Below are 20,239 nucleotides of genomic sequence, written 5' to 3'. Positions count from 1 at the left end.
CAACACCCTCACCGCGAAGTCAACCACCCACATCCTCATCCCAAATCACTCATCCATCTTCCACACTTCCTCTTCAATCATCAACGATCATAATACCTTCATCTTCTCAGCATCAGGGACCATCTTCTGCATTCTCATTAGCTAGCGGCTCAACGATGGCCCAGTCTCCATGGAACAATCCTGGGGCGGTTTTAATGCCTCCACCCCTGAGCCCAATACCCGCCCATCCTGAGAAGTGGCTACGTAAATTCAATCCAGAAACAGGCATGCTAGCTGAAGAGCATATCAATAATTTCATGCTTTTTGTTAATCTCAACGGAGTTACCAACAAAGATGCTGTCGTCCGAATTTTTCCTTACACAATGCAAGGAACAGCCGGGTCATGGTACTTTTCGTTACCTTCCGGGTCCATCACAAGTTGGGACATTTTTCAGAGTCAATTCCTCACCAAGTTTGGCGATGACAGATCAACAGCGACATTGATCAATGACCTATCTAATCTTAAAGCTAAGGCTAGAGAACCCATTAAAGATTTCAATTTACGGTTCAATAAGATCCTCAACAAGATTCCCACTGCTTCTCAACCCAGCGAGGAAGTAAGATGTGAATGGTACATCATGGCCTTACCATCTAACTTAGCTATCTTCGTAGATAGGGCAAACAAGACGACTCTAGTTGAAAACTTAACTGAGGTGTTAGCAGTAGAAAAACACGTAGTCGCCCTAGAAAAGAGATTTGCAATAGAAGAACGCAAATCTAAGAAAATCTCTTTCAAAGAAGACACCAAGAAGAAGCAAACGAAAGATCCTTTCGATATGGAAGGATTACAAAAGGTGTTAAAGGCCATGTCCAACGAGATGATTGATATAAGAAATCAAGTAGCAGAAACTTCTTCAAAAAAGCCCTACAGATCTTTTAAAAGAAACCTTCCCATGGAGGTGAAACCACCCAATGCTGTCTCAAACGTCGAATCTGAAGAAGAAGAAGAAGAAGAAGAGAATACCACTGAAGGGCAGACCGATGATGAAGAAGTTGTGGAACTACAAGGAATGTGGGATTTCATCCTCCCACAAGAAGAGGATCAAGAAGCATTTCTGGTTAGCACACGAAGCAAAAATTAACTTGATCCTCCCCAAACTACCCCTAAACAGAAGGGCGCAAGCCCTGCAACAAAAGATAAGGTCGCAACAAAGAAAACAACCGCTAGAGCGACCCAATTTAACCCAGTCCAATCAGATCAAGCACCTCCATCAAGAACACTGATAGTGTCGGATGAAATGGAGTATAACATTATCGATGACATGAAAAAGACTAGGGCTAATATCACTCTCTACGAATTGAGCAAATTGAAACATCAACAGAAAATAATGATGAAGGAATTACATGTCGTGCCTACCACATCTTTACCTACAGCTGTAGCTTCCCACAATATGGGAAGACCTCCAACCAACATGATCAATAAGATTGATCCGAATGGCATTGCCTTGATTGGAGGAAGGTCAAGATCCCATACTCCTCCTTTTCTCCTCACTTATGAAATTTTCAATAAAAACGTGCACAATTGCCTGATTGATTCTGGTGCTTCAATGAATATTCTACCCAGATCAATATGTGCCAAATTGAATGTTCAACCTCATAAATCTGCTGTGTTCATAGTTCAACTTGATCGATCTCAAGTCGAAGTGATTGGTGAACTTAACCAGGTGACCATAAGATTGTCGTCTAACCCGAAAGTATGTCAGGTTATCGACGTTCTAGTAGCTGATATCCCTAAATTCTATGGTTTAATTCTTAGCAGGGATTGGTCCGAGAAACTCCACAGATATTTCTCAACTGACTGGTCGCACATGTGGTTACCCTACAACGGCAAACCCAATCAAATAAAGGTTGAACGAGAATTGCACCAAATGTACATAGTGACAGAATTGGAAGGAGAGAAGGAAGCAATAGCATACAACAGCAGTATCATAGGCAATTACTAGGTAGATTCTTTCCTCAACAATTTCAATGCTCACACTTCACCTTACTTAGAAAATTCAGTTGTGTCCCAAGTTGAAAACTTTTCCCAAACTGATGACTCAAGGTGTTTTAATTTTCTAGATAGTTCTGTAAATACATCTTTATTTTGGAAATTATATTTTGATGGCTCTAAATCTAACGAGGGAGCAGGAGCAGGATGCGTTCTGATTAACCCGGATGGGAACAAGACCATGCTTACATGCAGACTTGATTTCGATTGCGCAAACAATACAGCAGAATACGAAGCCTTGGTGCAAGGCCTATACAAAGCAATCGGCTTGAATGTTAAGTATCTTCAAGTCTTTGAAGATTCTGAAATTGTCGTCAAACAGGTACATAACACCATACATTGCCTGTCAAGTCATTTAAAGCACTATCAATCTTTAGTACAAGATCTGACTTCACATTTCATAGCATTCAATATTTTTTCAATCCCAAGACTTCAAAATGCAAGAGCAGACCTCTTAGCTAACGTAGCCTCTAGACTGATTCCCTCCGAAGATTTTAGTCCTGATAGGTTTTCAATAGAATTAATCTTTAAACCATCCATCCCTGACAACATCGCCAACTGGAGAGTATTCAATGACGATCCAGACATTGTAAACTTCCTTACTTCTGAAGGATCCTACTCAAATCAAATAATTGACGAAGACCATCATGATCACCAAATTCAGCAAAATAGCACTGATAACGCTATACCTAAATCGGTGGTTAAGTTAGAAGATTTGTATGATTTGAAAAGTCGATTTAAAAGGTCTGCCAATTCTAAACTCTACAGTTCAACTCTAAACTATGAATTAGTGAACCTAGGAACCGATCAGAAGCCGCAAAACGTTAATCTAGGCCACGGCCTGGCCCCTGAAGAAAAATCAGCATATATCCGTCTTATGAGACAATTCAAAAATGTTTTTGCATGGAATTACGATGAGCTGAAAACATACAACACTTCTATCATTCAACAGACTATCCCTATGATTGACAATGAAAAACCTGTCCAGTAGAAGCTCAGAAAAATTCACCCTAAATTAGAAAATCAGATAAAGACTGAGCTAAATAAATTGTTGAGAGCCAGAATAATTTTCCCCGTCAGACACTCCAAATGGGTATCCAATATGGTGCCTGTTAGGAAGAAAAATGGAGATATTAGAATCTGTATTGATTTCCGGAATCTCAACAAAGCCTGTCAGAAGGATAATTTTCCCCTCCCACCTATGGAGCAAATACTACAGGCAGTAGCGGGCTCAGAATTAATGTCTTTCCTGGATGGATTTTCAGGATACAATCAAGTGCTGGTGCATCCCGGTGATCAGTTGAAAACCACATTCCGAACCAAGTGGGGCACATACGCATATCGGAAGATGCCATTTGGTCTGATCAATGCCGGAGCTACCTTTCAGAGAGCCATGGACATCGCATTTAAAGGTTTAGTCAATAAATCAGTAGTGATTTACCTGGATGATATAACAGTGTACTCCAAGAAGCGAAGCGACCATCTCAAAGATTTGAAACAGATCTTTCAAAGATGCTTAAGGTATGGAATTTCACTTAACCCAAAGAAATCTTTTTTTGCATTAAGTGAAGGGAAATTGCTCGGATTCATAGTGTCGAAATCTGGTATTCACATTGAACCTGACAGAATCAAAGAAATTTCTGAAATATCCATACCTCATAAAAAAAAGGCCATGCAATCTTTCCTTGGACAAATCAATTTTGTAAAAAGGTTTGTCCCCGATTTTTCACGTATTATTTCTCCTTTACAAAATATGATAAAAAAGAATTCAAATTTTAAATGGGGCATAGATGAGCACGAAGCATTCAACTTGATCAAACAAGCTATCATCAACGCTCCATCTTTAGCTACCCCAAATTTTTCAGAATCTTTCATCTTATACACTTTTGCCTCAGAGAAATCTTATGCCACAATTTTGACTCAAGTAAATCAAGAAAAGGCAGAAGCTCCAATCACATTCTTTAGCTCGAACTTACAAGGTGCTAAACTCAATTACTCAGACGTGGAGAAACAGGCTTATGCTGTTTTCAAAGCGATCAAATATTTCAGACCTTTCTTACTTAAAGCCCATACCAAAGTCGTAGTACCATTTCCAGCGGTAAGAAACCTTTTGGTACGGAAGGATGTGGGCGAAAAGAGAGCAAATTGGATTACCGCTCTACAAGAATACGATCTTGAGATCAAACTAGCAAACATCGTAAGAGGTCAAGGTTTCTGCAAGATGTTAATGGGAGCATCGCAAATTCCTGAGAACTCATCCGAAGAGGTACACACGTATGAGGAACTCCACGATGGACCAGCAGGTGGACACTATGCTGGAGAGACTACTGTGCATAAGATCTTACGTGCAGGATATTATTGGCCCACGCTGTTCAAAGACTCATACAATTACGTAAGGAAATGCCAAATCTGCCAGACTGCTGCGAGGAAACAAAGGAAATCGTCCATGCCACTACAGCCGGTCAACATCGAGCAACCATTCAACCAATGGGGCTTGGACATAATAGGTGAGATCGTTCCTCACTCTTCTAAGCAGCATAGGTATATACTCACGGCAACAGATTATTTTACTAAATGGGTAGAAGCAGTTCCTCTCAAGACAGTTAATTCTGAAAACATTATTGAATTCATAGATCAATTTATCATCACTAGGTTTGGATTGCCAGTGGCCTTAATGTTTGATAATGCATCATACTTTTCTGGAAATGCAATGACTGAGTTTGCATTGAAAAGAGGGTTCAAATTGAAATATTCTTCCAATTACTATCCGCAAGGTAATGGGTTGGCTGAATCAACAAACAAAAACCTAATCAGGATTATGAAAAGAACAGTCGATCAAAACCAAAAGAATTGGCATAAAGCGCTGATAAATGCTTTATGGGCAGATAGAATCACGAAGAAAGCTTCAATCGACACTTCTCCCTTTAATTTAGTTTATGGGAAAGAAGTGGTTCTTCCAACTCACTTAGTCATTCCCTCTTTGTCTTTAGTACAACACATCGATGAAGTATCTGCTTCCTCTTTGCAATTAAGACAAATGGAAATAATAAAACTAGAAGAACGCCGAGAACAAGCTAAGAAAACCCATGCTCACCACCAAGCGCTAATAAAATCCTCTTTTGACTCAGCCATCATAACCAGAAAGAACTTTCAGATGGGAGATTTAGTTTTGAAATGGGATAAGGCTCATGAAGAAAAGGGCAAACATACGAAATTTCAGAAGCTGTGGCTTGGTCCCTTTCAGATTGTAGAAGTCATAGGCCCATCAACGTTTGTGTTGCAGGATTTGGCAGGTAGAAGAGATTCTTTGCCTGTGAATGGACAGATTCTTAAAATGTATTTCCCATAGAAGATCACTCTTCTATTTTTTTTTGTAGGATAGTTTTAGTTTCTTTTATTTTGTTTTCTCTTTCTTATAAATAAAACCGGTTGTAAATGATCATTGAATAAGATTCATGAAAGAGCACACTAACTCTCTATCAGATTTTGATTTCACTTGTACAAATAGCAAAACGTTTCGAAAAAAATCTGGTTTTTATTATTGACAGATAGAGTTAACTTTAGCCTGAATAATGATATTAGTTTCAACCTTTCAAAAGACTTTGATGAAATCAACCTTTGGTTTAAAAATTGTTTTATCCCAACACAATGAAAGGTACCATCAATAATAAAATAAATATTCTCTGCAAAGCTGTTATTTTCAAAGCTCTATTATTGTCGTCCAGAGCTTTCTTAAGGAAAAACAATGACTTCCTCCTTGCCAAAGGAAACCGCAGAATTCAGAGAAACAATCTGAGAAAGCACTATATCTCAAAGAATAAGAGGTCTCATCACGAGTCAGCTTATCATGATCACAGATATTATAACTTGCTGACTTTGCCAATACTGTCTATCAAAACAGGGCAACGACTCAAGATTGTTGCAATCAAAAGACAAGGGGTCTCATCACGAGCCAGCTTGTTCAGCAAAAGTGTAAATCAAGTGAATGACTGTGTCATAATTTGGCCACCAAACCAAGACATTGTTCTTTAGAGAGTAAAAAAGGAAAAAGTGCCAAAAAGTATTTTTCTCTGAAATGTTGTAAATAACCTCAAGCAAAAAAAAGGATCATTGCTGGATAACATGGTAACCTTGTCGAGGCTATGGACGCTTGCGGGCAGCAGAGGCTCTACCTACGACAAATGAGCATATTTTAAAGCCAATACGTAGAGAAGACCTTATTTTATGTTAAAAAAAAAAAGGACCGAGTAATGTCTGGTATGAATGCAAGAACTAAACCTAGGGAAGCAGACAATTGGAATAAGAGAAGGGTTGAAACAAAGTATCAATGGCAGGGTGAGGGGTAATCTACTCTATCTGCCCATAACAAAATTTAGACATATGAAAATTTTTCTGTTTCGGAAGTGGAAATGTCAATAGAAAAGCAGAGATAACTGGTTCTTCACAGTGAATCGCCATTGTTGTGGTCAACAACAACCCCCCTCTTTGTTTAGTATTAGCAATAATATCAAGCAAAGGGGGACCCTTAACAAAAAATCCCAAAAATATTTTTTATCCAAATTTTTGTATTTAACTCCCTAAAAGCTATATCGCATCGCAAAGAGAGAGTGAAGAGTTTTTCTATGCGCATAAATAAGCTGCAAAGAAAGCGATGCGAAATTCATCGCATCGCATATTTTGAAAGCGCCCTTAAAAGAAAATAAAAAGGAATCGCCGACGGCCGATATGCGACGTCGCATATCGCAAACGTCGCAAAAGCAGCACACAACGAGAAAATGAAAATTGCGATATTGCGATTTGCGATCTACGATCCTACAAACTGCAATTTTTCCATTTGCGATCTGCAACGAATGAAACTATTAATCGCTGCAATACGAATCGCAGAAACCACTCATTGCAAAGTTTCTTCGGCATGATCTGTAAACCCAAAATCGAGTGCTCACCTTAAGGGAAATTAATGATTGCACGCCTGAGTATCCAAAGATGATCGTGTTGCGTTTTTCGAAGAGTGAAGTCCTTATGAGTGTCATGATTATGCATTTATTAGAGTTTAAAGCTTTCATGTCAATCTTTTCGTCATATCTCTTTTCCTTTGCATAAACTGTAAGGCAGTAACTGATATAAATCTATATGCAGGAAACATCTAAGGAAAAGGGGAAATCGCCAATACTTGAAGAACAGAGAGGAGATGCCTTCGTAAATGAATGCTGCATGCAGCAGAGCCGCGGAGTCCAGAGTATCACTCCACAGACACTGATGAAAATAGACTATCCAAGACTCAGAGTCAAAGGCGCATAAAAGCAGCATGTTTGCAAAAGGTCCTGAAGCTCAGATTGGGTAAAGCAAAAAGAAAAACGTTGAAAATGGATGATGCTTCAGAAAAGTCTGGAACAAAGAATGGAAGAAATTTTCAATACGTAAGATTGTTCAGGCAACAAAATCCCTAACTCATTGAGTCATTCACACGGCCGGAAACCGAAATAGCAACAACACAATCAGTTTGAAAGAAATCTGGGTTATACTAAGTATACACACAGCAAAAAACACCCAGCCAGAGGAATATTTTCAAAAATATCTTCTAGGTTGTCAGAAAGAGGTGCCAGCTTTTGTTATTTCTACTTTCATTGCCTGAGCAAAAGGAAAAGACAACCAGCCGACTCTTTCCAGGCGAACCTCACATTGCTTACAGCACTAAGGAGCAGATACAGAAACAGTTAGAAATTAGATTCAATTTTTAGAAATAAATTTGCTTTAGTGAAAGGGAGGTCATTTGAAGCAATTCCCTAAATTTGTGTAATTAAGATTAGTTAGTTAGTAGTATTTAACCCTTCTCATGACATTTGGAGAAGGGTCCGGAAATTTGTCAAAAAACTTGTCCTCAGAACATGCACTTTTGCACCCTTGGAGGGGGTTTTTGATGAATGGATGGATCGAGATTTATTTATGTTTGCATTTTAATGTCTGCTACTGATGTTGCACTTCTGTACTCTTAGTATATGTTAGAAGTAAGTGGAGATAAATCGTTATTGCTTGAAGTGTGTGAGTGAAATCGGTCATAAATGGTACTTTTATCTCTTGATTAATTTCTGCTCATATTCTTAGAGTGATATACAGCTGATTTGTTTATATGTTAATGTATGAATGTCTGGATTACCATTTGGCACTTTTGTACGGTGGAATCATTTGTTTGTGATTGACATATGAATAACTGATTATGCGATATGTTGTTCACAACTGTTTTGCCTAAATTTTTATGCAGAATGGTTCATCTTAATTGATTTATATTCTTATGATAGCTGAATGATCTTTATTACCAGTTGTTGTATGATTGCATAATGAAAGAATTTTACCCCGGGTTAGTATAGATTAGATGTGTTGTTTTTGTTAGATTACAGTAACATAGAGTCAGTTTAGAGTCTAGAATTAACTTAGTTTAAAATTACCTTTAGATTAGTATCTTCAAAATCTACACACACACACACATCTTTTAGATTGGGAAGCTGGTCCCATCATCCCCAGTCGGACCCGCTACACCAAACGGGCAAGGAGCCGCCAACCAGGTTCCCGACCGGGTGGGTATCCCCCTTGTTGTTGACCCGATTTCGGGGCCCTCAACACAATCTTAGATAGATCAAGCTTATTCTTTAGTCCTTTGAATTTATTGTATCCTACATTCTTCTTCTTATGAGTAGAATGTACATTTCAAGTGTTGTCATAACCTACTTCCTTTTCATTACTCGTTAATGAGATGTAGGCTTCCTCTTCAATGTGGGCACTCCACATTTGTTCAACAGTTGGTGTGTCCTTTCAACTGCTAATACCTGATGCAAAAGAGCTCCATGAGTTTGGTAAAACTAATAGCGTGGCAATCACAAGTTATTCTTTTTTCACAACTTCATCAATGGCTTGGAGTTAATCCCTTATTCAAGATAACCTCAAAAAATAGGAAGATACGGTATCATCCTTTGTCATCTTTATTGTTTTTAGTTCATTCCTAAGACTAACCACTTGTCCAATGCTTTTTTGGGTGAATAACTTAGAGAGAGATTCATACATTTCTTGTGCGAAATCAATATTGGAATTCTAGGGGATTAGATTGTCCTTTACTCCATCAAAAATTATGTTCATGGCCAAGATACTAGTTTCCATGTAATTTTTCTTTCTTGCATAATTTGCAAGTTTCTTTACCTTTTCTTGAACAAAATCCAAAACATTATGTTTTACAAGGATGAGGTCCATCATTTTCTTCCATGCTCTATAGTTTGTGGCTACTTCTAACTTATTCTTTGTCTGCATTGAAGTTTCCATACACTTTATAATATTTTCCTTAAACAATAGCTCTACCTATTCTTATATGACCCTTTTCTTTGACTCTATCAATATATATTCAAGGTCCCTTCTTTTTCCTCCTTTACCTTGGCTCTAAAGCCATGTTAGAAAACCAGAAAGAAAGAAATATTTTCTCGTCTTGAAAATTACTTGTAATATACTTATGTTCTTATTCACTTTCTTTATATTCTTCTTTTATCTTATTCTCATCAAGGAATAATTAAAATAGAACATAAATATCAAGGAATGTAGATATAGTCACTCATTCAGTGCTAAAACCCTTATATAGGGGAAAACCCAATCAAACTCTACCACTAATGGATTCAAATTAAACTTGAGACAATTCGAGACCTCTAACTAGACCAAAAGACCTTCCTCCTCCACCAAGTCAACCTTAAGAGATGACGAACCAAATTATAAAAGTCAATTTTTATCAAACTTATTCAACCCAGCTTCAAAATTTTGTCCCCAAGCTTTATAATTTTATGCCTACTATAGCCCTGTAACTTCGGCCCTCCTGCAGTGTCAATTTCCTCACACGTGTGAGATAGAAACAAGATAAAATGGTATTCTTCCTTTGTTAGTATTTCTCCTTCTTTGCTTTAGGTTTTCTTCTTCCTTTCTTGTCTTTTTCGCAGCTTTTTCCCTTCTTTGAATTGCATATTAAACTTGAGCGAATGTGTATCTAAATGAGGTCGAGTAATTCCTATTCATAGTTTTTTTTGGCTCCCAAATAGGTTGATTTGTCTTACTTGAGGCCGACTTGGTGGAGGAGGCCCAAATGACTAATTTAACATAAAAAAATAATTTATTTCTAGAAAACAAAGCCCAAGAAGGGTCTTTTAGATGATGACATGCACAATAACTCCTGACACAAAACCTAGAAGCCTACAATGGAGCATTTAACCTATTAATTATTCACCCAAGCATGAAATCCGTGCTTTAATAAGACCATTTATTTTACAATAAATTTTATTCTTCTTCTTTTTGAAAAATACATTACATGATGACTCAAATGTAATTACGAATTTTGACACTTGTTACATTCTTCAACAAAATCTACTTCCAATAGGCTACAACCTAATTGAGGCACCAACCTCATAAATGAGAAAGCTTTGGCTTGTTGTTGGATCTAACCTAAGTGAGGCACCAACCTAAGAAATGGGAAAGCTATGACATGTTGTAGCCTCGAGCCTAATTGAGGAACCAAACTTAGTGGGGGCACCCACCTCCTTCTTCAACCTCAGGTGGACTACTTTCCATAATATTTCAAGCTAGATGGAACTACTATTAAATAAATATATGTCTTCAAATTGATCATGTTTTTTTTGTTATAATGCTTCCATTACCTTTCCATAACATATTACCACCTATTCATCAATTTGTTCACATAAAACCCTTCTCAGAATGAGCTCTGGGTAAATACACAAAATAAGCCACATGCTACTCGAAACCCTCAAAACACATAACACTAATTATAAACATCTAAAATGCATAATTAAGATATTTCATTCCTCTAGGAACTTTTAGAATTGAACTCTTATCATTATGCTTATTCCAAAATCAAGTTTGACCTTAAAATGGTCCAAAAAACATTCAAAAACCATATAGAACTATAAAAAAAACTATACAAGGATTAATCATTCAATGTAATGGAGTAATCAAAGCACATTATGCATAAGAGAATTTTATGGGCTCTAGAAAATATTTAACTAATCAAAAAAATGGTCAACTCAGGCACACTAATAACCCCATATAAAAAAAAAAGATTGACTGAGTTTGACTAGACTAAAAACCACAATCCTCATGAAATAAATGAGATTATATAACCAACAGAATTGTGTCTTGAGTCGTGTTGTAGGGAAAACCCAACACCCACCATTTTTTACTTATTGAATCAAATAATGGAGACCCTTTCCATTAATTTTTCTCTAAGCATATTTTATGATTTTCATTTTATTTAATTGTCTTACAATTTTGTCAGTTTTCATTTTCATCAGATTTCTATTTTAACTGTTTCATTGAATCTGACTTTTCACTAGCTTTCCATCGATACTTGTTTTGCTTCATTTTGTCAATTGTTTGTATTTTTTTATCCTTTGAAAATTGATCATTTTACCACCTGGACTAAAAAATGTAAAAAAATGTATGATATTTCAAGTTTTTCAAGTTAAATAGTCATTCATTGTAAATATTAACTCTTAGTTTTTACTAATATTTTTTTATTTTTTCAATAATGGTCCTACGAAATGACCCAACTAAATAATACGTCAGTTAAACAATGTTTCAGGATCTTGATAATTTTCTCCAACTTATTATTTTTAAACAAATTTCGTAACCCAAAACCCCAAAATTGCAAAGTCGCTGAATTCCAATTTATAGGATACTTAATTCACGTGGGCCGCACATCACCTCCCTTCTCTTCCCTCCAAAAAAAACTTGTGATAAAATTATGCATTATCGAAATTGTAATATCGCAATATCGTGTATCACATATTGCAATTTCATTAGCATGTCATATTAAAATATGCCGAACTCTGATTTACGATGTGATGGGGCTTTTAAGTTTTAACATATAGTTTTTTTGAATCACCTCGTTATGCCTCCTGGCTCACTGACCTTACCTCACCCTCATGTCATCCTCCCTCCACCTCACCCACCCTCCTTCACTCACCTCATTCACCCTCCTTATCCCTCCACCTCACTCACCCCCCTTAACTCACCTCATTCACCCTCCTTATCCCTCCACCTCACTATCCATTAACTCCTCCATCCCTTATCCCTTGATAACATATATGTGGATGGGATGTCTTAATAAATGAATAAGTATTGATTCTAATGGTTTGTTTAAATTTTGTTAAAATATAATATTTATATTATAATAATTATATCATAATTATAATTTAAATTATAAATTTAATATAATTTCTATTATAATTTTATTATAATTTCTATTATAATTTTAATATAATTTAAATTATAATATAAATAGGATGTTTTCAGGATTTTGGAGCTAGGGTTGGAGTTGATGCTAGGGTTTTGAGTTTGGGCACCATGGCGGACCACGCAGGGGGGAGTGTGGCTCCCTCTTGTAGTCAGGTTGTTACAAATCGAGGCAAGGATAAAGGAAAGAAACATTTTAAAAAACCTCTGGAACAGGTTTCAGAGGCAAGAAGCAAGGGAAATTTGGGAAGAAACAGACTTCAGGAACAGGAAGGAGATCAACTGGACACAAACAAGGAGGAGGAGAATGGAGGTAGCAGTGATAAACCTACTTCCATAAGAACTAATGGGGTCTGCAAACCCAAGTCGAGCACCATTCCTCAATTCATAGTCCGGCGCTTCAAGCACACATAGATCATATGAAAAAACATGCGACCATATGCAAATTCATGGAGTTATGGTTGAGGGAGAGGGCACTACACATCTGGATAAGGAGTCATTGGAAGCCAAAGGGGGAAATACACCTTCATCTGGGATCTAAGGGCTTTTTCACATTGGTGTTCGCAAGCCTGGAGGATAAAGACAAAGTATTTGAAGGAGGGCCATATTTCTACACTGCTGCAAGACTCTACATGCAGCCATGGATGATGAACTTTGTCCCGGAACGTGAAACGTTCACATCGGTACCAGTATGGATTAGATTATACTCCCTTCCTCTGGATTATTGGCTACCAGAATCTCTGAAAACAATAGGCAACAAGCTAGGACACTTTCTAAAGATCTCAGAGGAAACTCTAAAAGGAAAATATATATCCTTCACCTGAATATGTGTGGAGATGGACTTATCGGGAGCCCTTACGAAAGAAATAATTTTAGAAGTATATGATGAGGAATGGGTGCAAACTGTGGACTATGAGCACATCCCATTCAGGTGCCACAAATGCCATGAACACGAGCATTTATTCAGAGACTGCCCAACAAATAATATGGAAGGAAATATGAAAACTATTGTGGATAAAAATCATGAGGGTTTCACCAAGGTTGGGGGCAAAGGCATGGGTGGTAAACATCCACAAAAGAAGATGAGTGAGAACAGACATTCAAGGCATAATCAGTTTAAGATCCTAGAGGAAGAAGAAGGCATCAAGGAAACAATCCAGGATAAGGAGAAAATAATACATGAGAAGGAAAAGGAAGATGACATGGAAGGTATCACAGTAAACAACCAGAAAAAGGATGATCTACCAAGTTGCATGGAGATAAGTAGGGATCTAGAGATGACTCCAAGTGAAGCGGGTATGGAGGATCATGAACTATAGGAGATTCTAGACAGGGAAAATCTAGATCTAGAAAAATTTCTAGAACAAGGGACGACCACAGGAGTGGACTCCTTGCCAAAAGAGGATTATGACAGAGTACAACAACTCTTTCTATGGAGATCACAATTGAAGGGAGATGGAATCAAAAGAAATCATGAAAGCCAGGAGCATAGTGGGGTCAAAATGATGGAGAATGTACAGGCACAATCTCCAAAGAACTCAGGTAGGAAAAGAGGAAGAAAAAAACAAAATGAGCTGTTGAACAAATGTGGAAAATTATTGATTAACTCAGGTAAGATGAAAGATCTTACCAGTTATTCTTTTACTAACCTTTCTTAATGAAGCTCACAACCTGGAATATTAGAGGCATAGGTAATAGAAGGAAACAAAGAAATCTCAGCAATAGAATTAAAGAAGAAAAACCAGATATGGTTTTTATTCAAGAGACAAAATGCTCAATGGATAAGATTAGAGAAATTCACAATAAGTGGCTAATCAAGTATGAGTATCTAGAGGTGAAAGCAGACAACTCGGCGGGGGGGATTCTCACACTATGGGATCCACATAAATTTGCCATCTTTCTATGATATGTCAACCTATAGGTGATAAGGTAATATATATGATCAAAAATGTTTATGGACCTTAGAAGCAAGGAAATAAACTCCAACTTCTCATCTCCCTTGAGGATCTTAGGCAAAGACACCCAAATATGCCATGGATCATTGTAGGAGATTTCAATATGATGAGATCTCTCTTAGATAAGAAAGGTGGTACTAGACAGTTAGGAAGAGACTCCATGGCCTTCCAAAAGTTCATAATGAACATGGGGCTAGTGGACACTAAAACTATAAATGGAACCTTCACTTGAAACAACAATAGGTGAGGGGCTTCTCAAGCTGCCTCCAAACTTGACAGATTTATTATTTTAGAGGATCTCATTCTCACAAGCCCTGCCATGATAGCTTCCATTCTACCCTTTGGAGGATCAGATCACTGGCCTGTACAGCTGGAGGAAACCTTTATGGGCACACCAAGAAATAGACCTTTCAAGTTTGAAAACGCCTAGCTCTCCCACCCTAAATTCACCAGTAACATTGACAAATGGTGGAGAGAGGATTTGAACATTCAAGGCACTAGAATGTTCATGCTCTAGCAGAAGCTCAAACACATCAAGTCTTGACCTAAAGAGTGGAACAAAATGGAATTTGGAGATATCTTCCAAGCCAAAATAGAAGCTTGGCAGAAACTTTGAGAAATCAATCATATTAGTATCATAGATGGCTTTACTGAGGAGTGGAAAAAGCTTATTGACTCTTTGCAGAGAGAATGGGAAGATCGATGCTTGCAAGAGGAAATTTTCTGGAGACAGAAATCAAGAATACAGTGGATCAGAGAGGGAGAAAGGAACACAAAATTCTTTCACAAATCCACCATGGCTCATAAGGCACATAACAGAATCACAAAGCTCAAAGACTCTCAAGGGATAGAGCTTGTCTCTCACAATGATATGGAATCAATCCTGGTACAACATTTTCTCAGTATAGCAGAGGAGCCTCCAGAGGATAGATCCAGGTTCATCAACCTTTTCACTCAGTATATCCCTCAGTTGGTTACCAGAGAGGACAACCATAATCTTAATAGGCTAGTGTTGGAAGAGGAGGTCAATGAAGCGATTAATGAAATGCAAAATGGAAAAGCCTGAGACCTAGATGGATTCAATGTAGATTTCTTTAAATCCTACTAGGAAACAATTAAACAAGATATACTTAAGGTTGTGGAAGACTCAAGAAAATCCAAAAAGATTTTGAGGGCTCTTAATGATTCCTTCATAGCTTTGATCCCAAAATAGGAAGCCATGACTCTGGAGGGTTTCAGACCCATAACCTTATGTAATGTGGTGTACAAAATTATTTCCAAAGTGATAGCCAATAAACTCAAGCCCCTTCTACCATTTCTCATCTCGGAGGAGAAAACTGGCTATGTGGAAGGAAGACAAGTCCTCAACAACATCATCCAAGCTCATGAGGTAATACACTCTCTCAAAATGTTATGAAACCAGCTCAAGAAAAGATAGAAAAGATAGATCAATGCCTTAGAATTCAGCCTCTTCAGGAAATTTTGTGTTGATCATCGCCCAAGAAGGTGTTGCTCTTTGACAGACTTACCAAGTATGCACACTTTTGTGTATTATCACATCCATTTAAAGCCAGTACAGTTTCTACTGCATTTATGGAAACAATTCAAAAGGCTACATGGAAACCCAAAGATTACTGTAAGTGACAGAGATCCCATTTTCACGGGAAATTTTTGGACAGAATTATTTTCTTGTCTTGGTACTCAGTTAGCTCATAGCTCATCTTATCATCCTCAATCTGATGGGAAAACTGAGATAGTAAACAAATGTTTGGAAGGATATCTTAATTGCTTTGTATCTGATAAATAGACACAATGGGTCAAATGGTTGCCTCTGGTTGAATGGTGGTATAACACTTCCTCCATAAAGCAACAAAAATGACCCCATTTATGGCACTTTATGGGTATCAACCACCATCCATCACATCATATTTAAGAGAAAATTCTAAGGTTCAGGCAGTGGAACATCACATTGAACATCAAAAACAAGTCCTCCAACTCTTAAAGGATAACCTCGTGTTGGCACAGAATAAAATGAAACAACAGGCAGATCAACATCGCAGTGAAAGAAGTTTTGATGTAGGTGATTGGGTATTCCTACGGGTACAACGATATAAGCAAATTTCCCTCAAGCAAGCTAAGAAGGATAATAAATTATCACCAAAGTATTATGGTCCGTACAAGGTGTTGCAAAAGATTGGTACTATGGCATACAAATTGGAGCTTCCTGCAGCTTCTCAATTGCACCCAGTTTTCCATGTTTCATGTTTAAAGAAGGTTATAGGCGACAAGCTCCCAGTTCAAACAATATTTCCAGAACTTGAAGAGGAAGGAAAAATTATATTGGAACCGGAAGCAGTCACAGAAACAAGAACTCGATAGCTACGAAATCAATCAATTTCAGAGTATCTTATCAAGTGGAAGAACTTATCTGTTGAAGATTCCACATGGGAGGATGAGAATTTTATGCAGAAGTATCCATAACTACTCAAGCGTTGAGGACAACACTTTTTTGAAGGAGAGGGGCATGTTGGGTCCCTATAATAGTAGTGATTACCCCATTACTATTGTAGTTATACCCCTTATTAATATTGTTGTGCCCCTATTGCCCCCATATTGTTATTACTGTGCCCCATAGAATCCCTCTATTGTTATTTTTGTGGCTTTATATTATTATTGTTAGGTCAGATGGATTATATTGTGACTCCTTAGACTCCTATATATAGAAAGGAGGTTTTGTCATTTGAATCATCCAAGAATTTTTCATTTATGTAATGTAAAGGAGGTTGCCCCCTCGAAGAGGCTGAATTCTAAGGCGTTGATCTATCTTTTCTATCTTTTCTTGAGCTGGTTTCATAACACAAAAGTAACAAACAAGCTGGCATGATCACTCAGTTGGACCTTGCAAAAGCCTATGAAAAGTTAACTTGGTCTTATGTCAGAGCAATTATAAGAGCCTTTGGCTTTGACCAAAATTGGATAATATGGGTCATGGCACTCGTAACCACAACTAGTTTTTCCATTTTTCTTAGTGGGGCTCCATCAAGAACCTTTACACCTTCCAGTGGTCTCAGACAGGTAGATCCGCTCTCTCCTTTACTCTTCATCCTCATGATGGAAGGGATTGGAAAAGCAATAAAAATGGCAAATGCTGAAGGATGGATACAGGGAATCAAACTCACCTTGGATGGAGCAGCAAACACTCATCAACAATTTGTGGATGACACAATGCTGCAAGGCATCCCCACAGTCAGGGAAGCCCAAGCGATCAAACACATCTTAAATGACTTCGCTATGGTAGCAAGAACTGAGGTAAGCCTCAACAAATCCAAAGTTTTTTTCTTTAACACTAACATTGCTATTCAAAGAAATATTACTAGAATTCTTGGGTTTCAAAGGGATCAACTACCTTCAAAGTACCTAGGCATACCTCTCACTGATAAACCTCTAAGCAAGAAAGTGTGGGAGCCATTAATAAATAAACTTCAGGATAAGGTCAGAAAGTGGACATGCAGGACACTGAATTTGGTAGGACACCTTGTGCTCACACAGGCTATCTTGTAGGCAATTCTCGTTTTCATGTTCTCAGCTCTGCCTCCTCCTAAAGGCATTAAGCAGCAAATCAAGAACATACAAAGTGATTTTCTGTGGGGTAGAGGAGCAGGAAAAAGAAGTGGGTCATAGTTTCCTGGGACACGATATGTAATCCCAAAGGCCATGGTGGTTTGGGGCTTCATGACCCTGAAATCCTCAGTCAAGTTTCAGGAGCCAAACTCTGGTGGACATGGATTAAGGAGTCGACAACTCCCTGTGCTAAGCTTTGGAAGAAAAAATATGCCAGGTATTGGCAGGAGAAGGGTCACATTAGAATGCCCAAGAAAATCAAGGGCTCCCATATTTGGAACCTTGCTTGGGAAAATAAAAGTATTGTTCAGCAACACAGCTTCTAGGAAATTCAAGCATGGAATCTTGCACGTTTTTGGGAGGATAACTGGCAATAGGAACCTAACCTTTATAAGGAGGAATTCATAGCTCTCAAGAGTAATACAAATAACAAAGGTTTATTTATGGTCAAAGACTTCTGGGATCAGGAGAGAAATGAAGGAAAATGGAGGAAGTGGAAGGATCTAGGCCACAGTGATCAGTCCTATGAAAGCCCAGGCAGATGCTCTCTTCCAGGAACTACAGTAGAGAAGGATTTTAGTATCCTCCTTATGTGACCAATTAATATGGGGAAATAACCCTGAAGGTCACTTCAAACTCAAAGCAGCTAAATTGGAAGTAGCAGGATTCAACTATTTGAATCCTGATCAAGTATGGAAAAAATTATTGTAGAGCCCCCACTGGATGGAAAAAAATCTATTCATCTAGCTAGTGCATCAAAGGAAAATCCTAACTTGGGAGAATCTCCTTAAAAAATGCTTTATAGGTCCCTCCAAATGTTACCTCTGTGACTTACAGGAGGAGACAATGGATCACCTTCTCAACCTCTGTCCTTTCACATCCCATGTGTGGGATTGGGTGGCCTCAATTTTTAGACATATAGATCAGGATAACCTCAGCATATCCAACACTTTGAAGAACTGGAGGAAGAATTTCTCAGGGAATGAAATCATTAATAAAGCCTAGACTTTGGTGCCAGGATTTGTTATCTGAAATGTTTGGAAAGAGCGCAATAGTAGGATCTTCAAAAACAAGGCAAGCATGCCACAACAAATAACTGACCAAATTTTAAGGCAGCTCAAAGAAACAATAAGAAGTTTGGTAAGAATACTTCCTAAGGAACCTCCTCTGCCCCAAGAGGAGAGTATCATTCTTCAGTTGGGTCTTCAATCCATAATCCCTCAGGGCCTAACCAAGGGAGTAGGACAAATAAATGTAGATAGTATCATTTGGAAGCCTCCTCGTTATGGTTTCCTAAAGGTTAACATAGATGTCACTTCTAAGGGCAACCCAAGATTAGCTGGCTTCAGAGGTGCTATAAGAGATGAATAGGGTCAGGTAAAGAAGATCTTCCATGGGACTCTGGGAAAAGCCACTAATAATATGGCAGAGCTTATGGCATTAGAGGAGTGCTTAGAAATCTTGTTGGATTCGAATTGTCATAATGTTATCATTGAAGCAGATTCGGAATTAATTATCAGCGTGACCAAGAAAATATGTAATGGTTCTTGTCCAGATAAAGTTTCAAGGAATTGGATGCTTCTACAAATCTTTCAATGTATCCACTCCCACCTGCAAACCTTAAAAATTGTTCACTTTGTTCATGTGAAAAGGAAAGCTAATATGTTAGTAGATCATTTGGCGAACAAAGGAGTAACCAAAATGGATAGGGATTCACGATTTATTTGGGAGATGTTACCCGCAGGAAGATTGTTGGAGGACTATCTCTATCAAGCAGACAAAGATATGGATCTATGGACTAACAAGATGGAGTGAAACAGTTCAAGAGATAGAGAATCTGGGAGGAGGGCACAAGAACCATCCATTTCACTTGATGAATGGCCAGCGCCGGGGGAAAGTACACACAAGTTAGTCAGCGAGGTGTCCAATGACAATACCATCAGCAGTTTATTGGGTGGGGTCTGTACGGTTTTTGGTTTTTTGGGCCAAGGCTCTGATTCCATTCCACGTGTGACACATAACAACGATAGGTGAGAGAATACCGCCCTCATCGAGTGGTTATTCTTTGTGCTTTTTGATCACCCGATATCTGCGTAGACCATTGGATCCGTGTGGGGGGATCAACAGTGTAGTTTGATCGTGCAACTTAGTTCAGTGTTCTGGATCCGAAAAATTCTAAAAGGTGGACTAAAAGTTTTCTTCAGGTCCGTGCTTAATAGATTCTTGGGTGGGGCCCTTTTGGATTGTTCGGTTGGCGACACTTAAAACTTACTATGGCTTTTAGCTGAGCTTTGGTGGTTGTCCCGAGGTCCCTCAGTGGGTCTCTTAATTTATTTTTTAATCTCGATTCTATGGACCTATC

The sequence above is a fragment of the Pinus tabuliformis genome, chromosome 8 (genome assembly GCF_031772625.1).
Source record: "Pinus tabuliformis cultivar Carrire ecotype Pingquan chromosome 8, CPIR1, whole genome shotgun sequence".
Taxonomy (NCBI): domain Eukaryota; kingdom Viridiplantae; phylum Streptophyta; class Pinopsida; order Pinales; family Pinaceae; genus Pinus; species Pinus tabuliformis.
The sequence above is the reverse complement of the archived record's forward strand: the minus strand, read 5'-3'. Positions refer to the sequence as shown.